The sequence below is a fragment of the Cyprinodon tularosa genome, unplaced genomic scaffold (assembly GCF_016077235.1).
Source record: "Cyprinodon tularosa strain WSP-4 unplaced genomic scaffold, ASM1607723v1 ctg1360, whole genome shotgun sequence".
In the NCBI taxonomy this organism is placed as follows: domain Eukaryota; kingdom Metazoa; phylum Chordata; class Actinopteri; order Cyprinodontiformes; family Cyprinodontidae; genus Cyprinodon; species Cyprinodon tularosa.
In genome coordinates this window covers 22,173-34,698 of record NW_024038179.1, presented here as the reverse complement: position 1 = coordinate 34,698, position 12,526 = coordinate 22,173, and positions in this window count along the sequence as shown.

Below are 12,526 nucleotides of genomic sequence, written 5' to 3'. Positions count from 1 at the left end.
CTGTGTTCAGCTGATTAGCTGAAGGAAATTTAACCCATCAATTCAAAACCCAATAGTCTCTATTGATTTAATGCATCTTCCATTTTAAATCTTCCTGGAAAGACTTCTTTAAATCTAAAAGTTAAACTCACCCACAATGTTTTATATTCATTACAGGTAGAATGAAATAGTTCAAACTATTTATATTTTGATTATAGCTTTAAGAGTCCAATTACTTAAATTCAGCGTCTTAGTAAATTAAAATGCTGCATTAGGTGAACAAACAGAAATATCAGGCTTCCTATCTAGTAGTTTATTTCTATTCAGACAAGGCTTCTGTATAAATCACTGAATCAGCAGGACTTTGTGTGGATGTGGTCACTATTCAGCTGGATGAAGATTTAATATCAATATGAAAAAAATTATTTCCCAAAATATTCATAAGGAATGTATAAATATGTTCAAAGTATTTTTAATACATTTTTTTTAAATCTCCCTCTCACCACTAGGGGGTGCTGCAGCATCCTGCAGCCATGGCTGGAGGCAGTAAGGATCTTCTGCAGCAAATTAAACCCAAACCAAGATTTTCATCAGTTGAATAAGGAAACGTTAAATGGAGTAAATCTAGATCAGCTAGATTCTGAAAATGCATTTCTATTTGGTAACATCCAAAAAACTCCAAAACATTAGATTCAGTTTTTTAAACTTTAATAACAAACATAATAATCTAATATCAGCATAAAGTAAACCAAGTTTTCTTTTTCTAAAAACAAAATCTTTTTTTTTCACAATCAAAGCAGCTAAAACACCTACAGATAATATTAAACGCTGAATGTTAACCTAAAAGAGGGAAAAGTTCAAATAAATCATGTTTGGAGGAATCAGTGAAGGTGAACTAAGGAGGAACCAAAGCAAAGCAGCAGCAGAAGGTCTGAAAATAAACAGACTCCATCTTTACTGCAGCCGAGCTCCACAGCCGATAGATTCCCTTATAGATACTAAATGAGGTGGAAAGAAATGATGCACCTTCCTGTTCTGGTTCGGACTAAGATAGTGTGAAAAAAAACAGAAAAGAAGAGAAAATGAAGCCCAATAAAAAGAGAAGTTTTCTGGAGTCATTTTTGTATAAATTTGGTAGGAGACATCCGGACCTGCATGGATGGACTGATGACGTCTATGAGGATAATGATATTATATTATTCATTATATATATTATATTATTAATAATGATGATGTCATGATCTTGGTGCTGATGGTTTAGTTTTTTCCTTTGCTCGTTGCTCAGCTGTCTATTGTTTCTGCGGCTGATTATCGCCGATCATCGTTCGCCATTGTTCACATTGGCGAACGATGAAGTGACAAGATTAAAAACCAACATTGGAGCCAACTGTCCGTGAAACCGTGGGACTGCACGACCTCAACACTTGCTTAAGTTGACCTGCGGCAGTAGACGCACGCTAACAGGAAATGGACATGTGCAGCGGGGGGGCAGCAAGTTTGTAACTTCAGTCTCAACTAATCAACAACTAATCAGAACTCAGAAAAATCAAGTTCATATAACTTAATGAAACAAGTATGCAGATAAACTTTAAAAACTGGTAAGAATGAAGTCAGATGCACCATTTGATCTTTATTCAGGACATTGTTTGCGTCTAACAGTGGATCTCTAACAGTCCAGGGATCTTTGTTGCTATATGACTGATTATTAGAAAATATGCATCTCTACTTCAAATACATTTCCATCCTTAGTAGCAGGAGGCCTTAGACAGACTTCACCGTGTGCTGACTGTTTTTTTTTTGCTGACTGTTCTTCAAAGCTCTTGATTGTGAAGCTGAACCAGTTTCACAAACACTGATGAAGTTTTTGCCTTTTTTAGGAAGAAGCGCTTTCTTTCCACCTGCCAGTTTTTTCCTCTCTTTGAGAAACATGAGCTGTCGTCTCCAAACTGCTGGAGGCCAGTAACTGATGCTGCAAAATAAAAACACAAAAAAATCCAGTTTTCCTAAAAAGAGAAATTTATGGTAAATCTAAACGAGTTGATAAAACCCTGTACACCACGTACAATACATTTAAATGTATATAGAGTGAAGGAGGACTAAACTTATGGACAGCCTCCATTAAAAGAAAGAGAACATTAGTTTTTGATCTAAAAATAAAAAAGGTTTTCACAAAAACTGCAGCAGTAAATTTCTTGTACTTCTTTTGACCAAATGTTTCAGTAAATACTGGCTTCCTTAGAGATACTCAGAGGGAGTATGTACCTTCGTCTTGAATATGTTAATGTGTCTCTGCGTTACCAAAGCATTACCGTTGTCCTTCTGAGCGCCTAGCAGCCTGTTGGGTACCGCTTGTTATTGTCCCTACTGTTGCTAAACCAACTTTGAAAAAGACAAACTTTTCCTTTAAAGCTGATTTTTCTTTTCTTTTTTGTTTGTCATCCCAGAGCTGTGGATCTACACTCAGACCTGATAAGGTTTCATTTCCACAGAAAAGAAGAGAAAAACAATAAAGAAGTTCAATAAAGTGTTCCCTGGTGAAGGCGGTATTTATCTGATTCTGGCCTTTGCTGCTTTGCATTTCTTAACATCATTCCCCTCAACATGAACCAAACTAGTCTAGATTCTGTCCTTTGAATCTATGGCTGCTCATCTCCAACTTCATTTAAGAAAAGTTCAAATGTTCTAAATATCTGGCTATAATTCTCTGGGTGCAGAATAGAAAGGATTGTGTATTTATATTTGCATCTAAACCTTTAGATGTTTTAAAGGATTGAAGATGGTTTATTTGTCACTCAGGTGGCCACAGATCAACACAACTATTACCAGTAAGAAAACAGGTGGGAATAGGAGAGGCTGATGTTTTTCAGCAGAGGAAGATTCTCAAGGTTGGTTTCTATCTCATCTCAGGAAAATAAGCCAAGTAGGACCTGACAGCTGCATCGATGAAAATACCAGGAGAGATCAGAGGAAAGACATACGTTAAACAAACAGAACAGGAAGTGGAATACAAGACAATTCAAGGAGATAACTATGATGATGAGATGGTGGACAGATAACCTTTGGCATCTTGGCAAGGCTATGGGATAAATACTCTGCTAAAAAAAATCAAAGAAACACTTTGAAAACACATCAGATCTCAATGGAGAAAATAATCCTGCTGTTTCTTTATCCTGAGATGGACTGGGTGACGTGTTAGGAACCAAAGGATGCCGCATCATTGGATGGAAATGAAAATGATCAACCTACAGAGGCCTGAATTCAAAGACAGCCCAAAAATTACAGTGAAAAAATTATGCAGCAGGCTATAGTCCATTTTGCTGAAATTTCATTGCAGGAACTCAAAATGGTATTTAGTCATTTGTATGGCCCCCACATGTGTGTATGCCTGTCTGACAACGTCCGGGCGTGCTCCTAATGAGGCGACGGATGGCGTCCTAGGGTATCTCCTCCAAGATGAATGCCAGATTGGCAAATGCCAATGGAGCTCCACGGTGCCGGGCAGTGAGCACAGGGCCCACTAGAGGACGTGGGGCCCTCAGGCCACCCTCCTGAAGTCTGTTTCTGATTGTTTGGTCAGAGACATTCACACCAGTGGCCTGCTGGAGGTCATTCTGTAGGGCTCTGGCAGTGCTCCTCCTGCTCCTCCTTGAACAAAGGAGCAGATAGCGGTCCTGCTGATGGGTTGTAGACCTTCTACGGCCCTGTCCAGCTCTCCTGGAGTAACTGCCCGTCTCCTGGAATCTCCTCCATGCTCTTGAGATTGTGCTGGGAGACGCAGCAAACCTTCTGGCAATGGCAGGTATTGATGCGCCATCCTGGAGGAGTTGGACTGCCTGTGCAACCTCTGTAGGGTCCAGGTAGCGCCTCATGCTAACAGTAGTGACAGTGACCCTAGCCAAATGCTAAACTGGTGAAAAAGAGTCAGAAAAGATGAGGAGGGGGAAAATGTCAGTGGCCTCCACCTGTAGTGGTGATTAACACCCCCCTCTGCTACTGACCCGACCAAATCAATATCCCAGAAGTTTAATTAACTTGATGCTTTAATCTGATTACAAAGTGTTCCTTTAATTTCTTTGAGTAGTGTATATATTAGTATGTTTAGATATGTTGGGAGCAATGGCTGACCTGGTTAGAAACGGCATCTATTGACCATCAGTGCGAGATCCAATCTTCCCTCAGAGCTGGAGAAGTTACGACCTCCTCACGCTTTCTTGGTACACAGTAACATCTATTCAGCACATAAACTAAAATCCATCACTGTAAATCAATTAGATCAATACTTTTTTTCTGTATCATTTTCAATCCGTGTTTCAGTCGTTTAACAACCTGAAACCAAACGATGAAAATGTGAGAAACGACGGTCGTCTCGACACAATGTTATTAAACAATATGGAGAAATGGAGCCCAGGTCTCACCAGTCCTTGAATATAGTAATTACAGTAAAAATGAAAATGGGGCTTCCGGTTTGACCATGCAGAGGTAGGACGTGAGAAGGCAGAGCTCCCCACTCAACTTTTAAAAACTAACTTTTAAAAGTGCCACTCAGGGCACTTCACTCTATTTGTACCAGATAAGAAAGAAAAGAGGATAAGAAGCCAACAACTTTGGCACCATGAGCAAGAACAAGCCGACCAGCGCGCCGCCAACAACCCGAACTAGTATAGCTAGCAAGGTAGCTGCCTTGGCTAGCGCTAGTCCACACATCGATGGAGCCACTGCAGGCGCCGAGGGGGTTTCCGTGAGTCAACTAGTAGCCGAGTTGTCGAAACAAAGGTCTTCGCTAAGGGAGGACATTTCTGCTTTGATTCGTGAGTCGATTGCCCCGCTCCAGTCCTCCGTGAATGCATTGACAGACACTGTTAATAGCTTTCAAGCACGGCTGAGCGCAACTGAAGTTCTGGCAGGGGATAACTTCAGTGCGATATCCGCAGCTGACCGGAAAATTAAACACCTGGAGGAGCAAAACGCAACACTGCTCGAACGCGTGGATGACCTGGAAAACCGCTCCCGTAGAGCAAACCTGAGGATACTGAACGTCCCAGAGGACAGCGAGAGGGGCCAGCAAACCGTGAAGTTTGTATCCGACCTGTTAATGCAAGCAATGGGCCGAGAGGTCTTTGAAAATCCTCCGGAGTTGGAACGGGCACATCGCTCCCCAGGCCAAAGACCTAAAGAAGGACAGCGGCCCCGTCCCTTTGTGGTGTGCTTTCTTCGCCTACAGGAAAAAGAAAAGACATTGCGGTGGGCCCGGTCGCACGATGTGGAGTTTAACGGCTCCAAATTGAGGATTTATCCGGATTTGTCTGCAGACCTGGCGAAGAAGCGCGCAGCATTTAAAAACATCAAGCAGCTCCTATATGAGAAGAAGATAAAGTTCAGTTTGCTATATCCAGCACGTCTTCGTGTTCAGTTTGAGGATGAGACGCACATCTTCCATTCACCAGAAGCTGCAAAGCAGTTCTATGATCGCCGGGTTGCCGTTCCAATTACCTGATTCAGACTCAAACGGACGGGTCTGGAAACGACGGAGCTTTGGGTGGACTTGTTTCACCGAGCTGGGATTGTCAAATTGTTCAAAGGTCGGTTTATTTGAGTCATTGCATTTTAATTAAGCAAAAGTCAATCTGTATGGCCTTCATAGATGATGGCATAATGCTTACGGACAACGGTTTAATGTTACGTTACGACCTAAGGGGTTCACAGCCCCAGAAAAATGGTTAATCTATTTGTTCAGATCCCATGGTTCAGACGCATTTATATTTCTGTTAGCCAGTTATTCTGCTTGTGGTAATTCGAAAGTGCTTCAGTGCGGTGAATTAAAGTTATCCTGCCTACTTGATATAATAATGCCCGTTGTTTATGCTGACTGGCAGTAACAATGTTATCTATGTTCAGAGTAAATATGTTGAGAGTGTGTATGCTTGTTCGAGCTATAGTGGGGAGCAGGTTGTATGGGGAAACAAACGCGTGGATTATTGGAAGTTTACCTACAGTGAGATAGCTGCGGTTCGTGATTGTTCAGAAAACGAACCTAGTTTATACATGGTCAGGGGTGGGTTTGATGCCGTTTTTTTTTTTTTTTTTTTTTTTTTTTTTTACCGTATTTTATTTATTCATTTATTTTTTCTTATTATTTTTTTAATCCCAATTTGGATATTCAGCACCATATATACCAGCCTTATCACTGCTCAATATTCTTGTTTATTGAATAATGAATAAAGTGGGCACAAATTTGGCTGGAGGGTCTGCAGTACGCTTTGTTAGCTGGAACATCAGGGGCATTAATGGCCATGTGAAAAGGGCACGTATTTTTTCACACTTAAAGCGGCTGCATACTGAAATTGCATTTCTGCAGGAAACGCACCTTAGAGCACAAGATCATGCCTTGCTTAGAAAGGCCTGGATAGGTCAGGTGTATCATTCATCATTTGGTAGCAGGGCTCGTGGGGCTGCGATTATAATCCATAAAAAAGTACTCTTCACGGCCTCAAAAATAATTCCAGATTCCCAGGGACGTTATGTTATAGTATCAGGTCATCTCTATCACACCCCGGTGGTTTTAGTTAGTATTTATGCAGATTTTTTCGGGAAGATAATCACCTTATTACCAGATTTAAATACCCATCATCTAATATTCGGCGGAGATATGAACTGTGTGATGGATGCAGCCATGGACCGGTCAAGTCCCAGGTCTACACCTCAATCCAAAATGTCTGGAGCTCTTTTGAATCTTATGATGCACCTTGGTTGTGTAGACCCATGGAGGTTTTTACATCCGAACAAAAGGGAATTCTCATGTTTCTCACATGTTCATCAGTCTTATTCCAGAATAGATTACTTTTTTGTTGATAAGCGTCTTCTTCCCTTAGTGAAATCTGTAGATTACTCTGCTATTGTAGAATCTGATCATGCACCTGTTATTCTTGACATTGGCTTTTCACTCAACTGCCCAATAAGACCGTCTTGGAGACTTAACACCGCATTACTCTCAGATGAAGATTTTTGCCAGTTCATATCTAAAGCAATAGATGATTTCATTTTAACCAATCAAAATGACTCTGTATCACCCTCCATTCTATGGGAAACACTCAAAGTTGTACTGAGGGGACAGATAATATCATTTTCAGCCTCACGTAAAAAAAAAAGAAAACAGAAACAAGAAGAGCTCATTGATTCTATCCTTAAAATTGATCAACAATATTCAACAACTCCAACGCCTGAATTATATAAAGAAAAATTAAATCTAAAAGCAAGGTATGATTTATTATCTACTGAAAAGACCGAACAGAACCTGTTAAGATCACGTACACTCTTTTATGAACACGGGGAGAAGGCAGGACGCCTACTTGCTCATCAGATAAAAGCTAAATCGTCTGCCCAACTCATCTCAACAATTAGGAAAACACCTCAACAGCTGACAATAGATCCCAAGGAAATAAATGATACTTTTAAAACATTTTATTCTGCGCTATACACCTCAGAGTTCCCTCAGGACACTTCCTCTATGGTTAATTTTTTAGGAACCCTAAATACTCCAACAATTACGCCGGAACAAAGGGACAACTTGGACAGGCCACTAAGCAGACAGGAAGTGGAGAGCTCTATCAAAGAAATGCAGAACGGGAAGGCTCCTGGACCGGACGGCTTTCCAGTGGAATTTTATAAAAGATTTTCCTCAAAACTGATCCCCTTGCTTCTTAATATGTTTAAATACTCATTTGAACAGAAAGCTCTTCCTCAGACTCTCACAGAAGCCTTCATTACAGTTTTACTGAAACCCAGTAAAGACCCAACGGATTGCAGCTCTTATAGGCCTATTTCCTTATTAAATGCGGACATTAAGATACTGTCGAAAGTTCTGGCCTCTCGAGTTAACACCATAGTATCAGATATTATTTCAAATGATCAAACCGGTTTTGTGAGAGGACGTCATTCATTCGTTAACATACGTAGACTTCTGAATGTGGTGCACTCTCCAGCGTCGGGGGTGAGACCAGAAGTGGTGGTTTCCCTGGACGCGGAGAAGGCATTCGATAGAGTGGAATGGGAATATCTTTTTGCAGTGCTGGGTAGATTTGGGTTTGGCCCGAAATTTATGGCTTGGATCCGTCTATTGTATTCATCCCCAAAGGCTGCAGTAATAACTAATAATTTATGTTCACAATATTTTCCTTTATCTAGGGGTACGCGTCAAGGGTGCCCACTTAGCCCACTACTGTTCATATTAGCGATTGAGCCCCTGTCAATTAAACTTAGAACAACACCATCCATACATGGCATTACAAGAATGGGGATGGAATATAAAGCCTCCTTGTATGCTGATGATCTTTTAATTTTCTTATCAGATCCGCTGTCCTGCAAATCTAAACTTTTGAAGATTCTGGCGGATTTTGGTGATTTTTCAGGTTATAAAATCAAGTATTCAAAAAGTGTGTGTTTTCCCATCAACGATTCGGCAAAGCAGATTCCAGACACAGACTTGCCATTCTGTATATCACATGCCGGTTTTAAGTACTTAGGAATAAATATTACCCCATCCTTTTCCGAACTATTCAAAGCCAACTACGTTCCCATTATGGAAAAATTAAAATATGACCTCCAGAGATGGAATACTATCTATCTCTCTCTAGCTGGAAAAATTCACTGCATCAAAATGAATGTGTTGCCTAGATTTTTATATTTGTTTCAAAGTATCCCACTTTTTCTACCAAAATCCTTCTTCCGTTCAATTGATGTATTACTCTCAAGTTTTATATGGGGAGGCAAATCTTCAAGACTTCGTAAGACATTGCTTGAAAGGCCAAGAAAAGGGGGTGGACTTGCTCTCCCAAACTTCAGGATATATTACTGGGCAGCGAATCTGCAAAAAATAATTTACTGGTTTCAGGCTCCAGATACAGGTTGGTGCAGTGAAGAGGCAAAGCTCTGTAAACTGTCAACACTTCCTGCGCTGTTGACAACAAAACTCCCTCTCTCCCCATCTCGGTTCTCCTCAAGCCCGGTAGTGTGTTCAACACTGAGAATTTGGATACAGTTCAGGCAGGCATTTAAACTGTCTGACCTCTCTATGCTAAGTCCAATATGTAATAACCACCTTTTCCAAACCGCCAATCTTGACGTTACCTTTACACAATGGGACACTTGGGGTCTTACCACATGCAGGGATTTTTTTATAGATAACACTTTTCCTACTTTCACAGATCTGGCCAACAAACACTCTATTTCTAAATCCAGTTTTTTCCGATATCTTCAGATCCGTCACTTTATTCAAATGTATAATCCATCATTTCCTCAATTACCTGAGGATTCAAAACTGGATGTTATACTAAAGACCCCCATAACTTTAAAGGGCCAAATCTCTAATTTATATAACTTAATCATGTCATTTAGTAGCGTATCAACAGATAACATCAAAATAAAATGGGAGGCAGAATTAGGGACAGCCATTTCAGAAGAGATGTGGGTTAGAGCTCTTAATCTTGTGAATGGGACTACTTCTTGTGTACGTCTCAACCTGATTCAGTTTAAAATTCTCCACCGTACTCACTATAGTAAAGTCAGACTTGCCAAAATATACCCTGAAATAGATGGTACGTGTGATCGCTGCAGAGCCACCAATGCAGACTTAGCTCATATGTTCTGGTCATGCTCTAAGATGGAAGAGTTTTGGAGATCAATATTTGAGATTTTGAATGTTGCATTTGGCCTACATCTAAGACCTAGTCCTCTAATGGCTATTTTTGTGGTTGATGCAGGGATTTCTAGTGAGGCAAATGTTATTGCTTTTGCAACTCTGATTGCTCGAAGGACAATACTTTTAGAATGGAAATCCCAATTCCCACCTAAGGATTCAATGTGGCTTTCCGATATGATGATGTTCCTAAAAATCGAAAAAGTGAAATACTTCCTGAAGAGATCGACCAAAAAATTTTATAAAGTATGGGGCCCTTTACTGGGTTATTTTGATAAACTTGCAACTCTCCCTTCTCACTAGTAAGCAAGTCTCAATGTAAAGTGTTTGCATTTTTGGATAAGAATCCCCCCCCCCTCAATTTATTTACGTAGCCCAATTTAAATTTGTATTTATTTATTTACCCCCCCCCCTTTTTTTTTTCTTTTTTTTTTTTTCTTTTTGCCGGCATAGGGTTAGTTGGGGTTGGATGGGGTTTACAAAAATGTCGAAATGCTGTGTGGTTCTTGTCATATTGTACACAGTCAAAGGAATTGTAATAACTGTTGAACACTATAATCTGAATGGCATTGTACATCTGTTTTAACAACAATAAAAATATGATAAGAAAAAAAAAAAAAAAATGAAAATGGAATAGATTCATCATTATTTAGTTTGGGGGCTTAAAGCATCTCATCCTACTGGAAGCTGGATATTCTAGACTGGTCAGCTGTTTGATTTAGCTGCTCTTAAAGGACAGTTTTATCAAATCAGTTTTACAATAAAAATGAATAAATCTACGATTTGGATTAATATGTTTAATAGAATCCATTAATAGTATCCTTTAAAAAAAGTTAATCAATGTTCTTATTCAGCGCATCAAAGAGCTACAGAAGCATAAATCAATAATCCCACAGGAAGGAGACTGTGGTCCAGATTATTTAGCCGCCCTGCTGTTCACCGGCCAGCGCCGTTCTCCATGGGACTTCTGCTGGTTTGGTTTTGCTAAAGTCATTTAAAACGATATAATATGTTGGATGAAGCAAAAAACATCATCAGGAGTCAATCGGCACATTCTGGTTGCTGCAGCTCTTAGACGTGACGAGCCAAAGCAGATTGGAGATATTTGTGCTTCATTTAAAGCATCCAGTGCTGATTGAGAAAGAAGATTTAGTTTAATGAAAGAAATCAGAAAAGCATCCAGAAAGTGGCAGAAATGGAAAAACCATTGGAGAAGGAAAGACGAAAAAATAGATAAAGTCTAAGAAAAAATATTCTAGTGATCTTTCATAAGATGTTTTATTTATGTATGATAATAGTGAAATGATTATACTATTATAGTATTTGTGTCAGTAGAAACACTAAAAAGCATCGTAGTTAAAGAGTTTAATGAATTTATACTGAATCTGAAGCTTCAGCACATTTCAGTGTCCGAAACGTGAATTTGTTAATGTAAACAAAAAGTTTTGTCTGAAAGGTTTAACGCCTCATTTCCTTAAGAGCAGGAGCAGCACTCTGGCCAGAGGATGACTCTAAATACACGTTTCATTAGCAACAAGTTGTTTATTTCATTTAAGCGGCCAAAATTAACTAATGGTTTGCTGCTCTACACACACACACACACACACACACACACACACACACATATATACACTGTCTGGCCAAAACTCACTCTAATACTTAGTTGGACCGCCTTTAGCTTTGATTACGGCGCGCATTCGCTGTGGCGTTGTTTCGATAAGCTTCTGCAATGTCAAAAGATTTATTTCCATCCAGTGTTGCATTAATTTTCACCCAGATCTTGCGTTGATGATGGTAGAGTCTGACTGCTGAGCAAAGCCCTCTCTAGCACATCCCAAAGATTCTCCATGGGGTTGAGGTCTGGACTCTGTGGGGGCCAATCCATGTGTGAAAATGATGAGTCATGCTCCCTGAACCAGTCTTTCCCTATTGAGCCCGATGGATCCTGCATTGCCATCTTGGAATATGCCTGTGCCATCAGGGAAAGTCCATTGATGGAATAACTGGTCATTCAGGATATTCAGGTAGTCAGTTGACCTCATTCTTTGAGCACATACTGTTGCTAAACCTAGACCTGAGCAACTGCATCAACCCCAGATCATAACCCCGCCCCCACAGGCTTGTACAGTAGGCACTAGGCATGGTGGGTGCATCAATTCACCTGCCTCTCTTCTTACCCTGATTGGCCCATCACTCTGGAACAATCTGGACTCATCAGACCACATGACCTTCTTCCATTGCTCCACAGTCCAATCTTTATGCTCCCTGCAAATTAAAGCGGCTCTCTCTATTTGTTGTGATTTTTTCATAGAAAGAGGAAATGTCTACCCGACCAGAGCGCACATAACCATTACTTAAGTACATTTCTCTGAGAGATCACTGAAGTCAATCAGTTAAACTGATTTAAAACCCCTCTCTGCATTTAACCCCTCCCCATGGGGAGCAAACGGCTGCCATTGTGTGGCACCCGGAGAGCAGTGTGGGGTTAAGGGTCTTGCTCAGGGACCCAGAGTGGAGGCTGTGGGGTCAAACCAGGTACTGCAACCTTCTCAGAGCGCAGCGCCCCGCTCTAGGGCAATGCGTTCTGAATTCAGAGGTTCTGAGTTTGAGCCCCACTCCCACAGACTGCCACTCTGGGTCCCTGAGCAAGACCCTTACCCCTTACTGTTTCAGCACAGCTCTGCTTTCTTCCAATGATGGAATCATTTTAAAAATTTAGAGTTTTTCTGGTGTTTTTTCTGTTTTCAGGGCTACATCTAAGGATATTTTTCTGAACTGGTTTCTCACCAAAAATCTTATTATTATACGTCATGTTTTTTATTTATTTATTTATTTTTTATCATGAAGTGTAATTTT